This window comes from Herpailurus yagouaroundi, unplaced genomic scaffold (genome assembly GCF_014898765.1).
Source record: "Herpailurus yagouaroundi ecotype Mexico unplaced genomic scaffold, PumYag 67641, whole genome shotgun sequence".
In the NCBI taxonomy this organism is placed as follows: Eukaryota; Metazoa; Chordata; class Mammalia; order Carnivora; family Felidae; genus Herpailurus; species Herpailurus yagouaroundi.
In genome coordinates, this window is record NW_024420442.1 from 1727758 (window position 1) to 1729139 (window position 1382).

Here is a 1382-nt window from a genome sequence, read left to right on the forward strand (position 1 = left end):
TGTCCTGAAAGAAGCCAGGCGTCTGGCGGAGCCAGCGAGTCCGGGAGGTAGGGATGAGAAGGTGCAGGGATGAGCGCGCACCCGCACGCGAGAGAGAAAGAAGGGGGGTGGGGGGCGTGCAAAGAGTCCAGCTGGTCCCCTGTCCCTGCGCCCCTGGTGCAGATCGCAACTCCTTACCCCGCACCGCCTCGCCGCGCCGGGTCCCGGAGGCGAGGAGGTGGCTGATGGAGCCCCTGCGACTTCAGGACCCTGCCTCACCTTGTTTGCCGCGTCCCCGCGTCCCGCCGCCCGTCAGCCCGCTGCTGCGCTCGGAGGGCCAGAGAGCTAGTCGCGCGGCGCAGCCGGGGCTCCGTCCGGCTGCGAGACACCAGCCCCCGCACCTCCGCACCCCCTGCTCGCCCCGGTCACTTCGCCGTCGCGCAGGCGGAGAGCGCGGACCCTAACCCGAACGCCGCTCCACTTATTTTCGAAAGTCCCCGTTCCAGGCTTCCCCGGAATGGGAGCTGAGCTGCTGCGGCCGCAGCGGCAGAGCCTCCGCCTGACCTCACCGGGGGGAGGGGGGCGGGGGAGAGAGGGGGCGGCAGCCCCGTAAGGAGGGGAGGGGGGCGGGGGGAGGGAGCGCGCGGGCGGGGGAAACATGGCGGCGGGGGTGGCCCCGGCGGCGCCTGCGCGGGAGGCGGGGGGGAGCTGGGGCTAGGACCTTGTGTAGGGTCCGAGCAGAACTCCTCCCCCACCGCCAGCGCGCGGCGAGGGTGGGCCCGGGCAGGGGGTGGGGGCGGGGACCGCCAAGTGGCCCTCGCGCTTCCGAAACCGGGACGCCCGAGTTTGAGCACACATGGCCTCTATTGCCCGGGAGGCAGGAGAGGTGAAAACTGTCAAGTACCCGGGGCCGGCAGCGCGCGCGCCCCGGGTTGGCCACTCGAGCAGGAGGCCAGCCGTAGTCTCGGCCCGTCACAGTCACCGAGGGCCCGGGAGCCGGGGTGTGCCCTGGCAGCGGTGCCGCCTGCACCTCGGCGGGGCGCGCACCTCCAAACAAGCCTTCTGGTGCGATGAGCGCTCCCTCGCCTCCCCACCCCCCCACCCCCCGCACGGGAGTACAGACTATGAAGAAACAGGAAGAATAACAACAAATACGGCAGTTTAACATTTTGCTGAGCGTTTACTACGAACCACGCGCTGAACTATTACCAATTCGCTTAACTCTCACCGCTGCTCCGCGAGGTGCACATGAGCGTTATCTCCATTTTGCAAGTGAGAAAACTGAGGCGTAAAGGTCAAACGAGTTGCGAAGGTTATGCAATGAGCAAGGGACAGAGCAGGACCCGGGATCCCGAGCAGTGTGATGCCAGCGCCCAAGCCCTCCGCCACCAGGCTCCCAACAA

General features: G+C 68.4%; 1 protein-coding gene across 3 annotated transcripts in view; it reads right to left on the minus strand.

The window, feature by feature from the left end:
* KLHL13 (kelch like family member 13) overlaps nt 1-548 on the minus strand; it is a 207315-nt gene extending 206767 nt beyond the window's left edge. For 2 of the 3 annotated variants that reach the window (XM_040468019.1, XM_040468015.1), the window contains exon 1: nt 259-548. The gene's annotated coding sequence lies outside the window, so the exon portion shown is untranslated. Of the gene's footprint in view, nt 1-177; nt 197-258 lie in introns of those variants that run through there. The other variant, XM_040468016.1, reaches the window with a different exon arrangement.
* Between the last annotated feature and the right edge of the window lie 834 nt (nt 549-1382).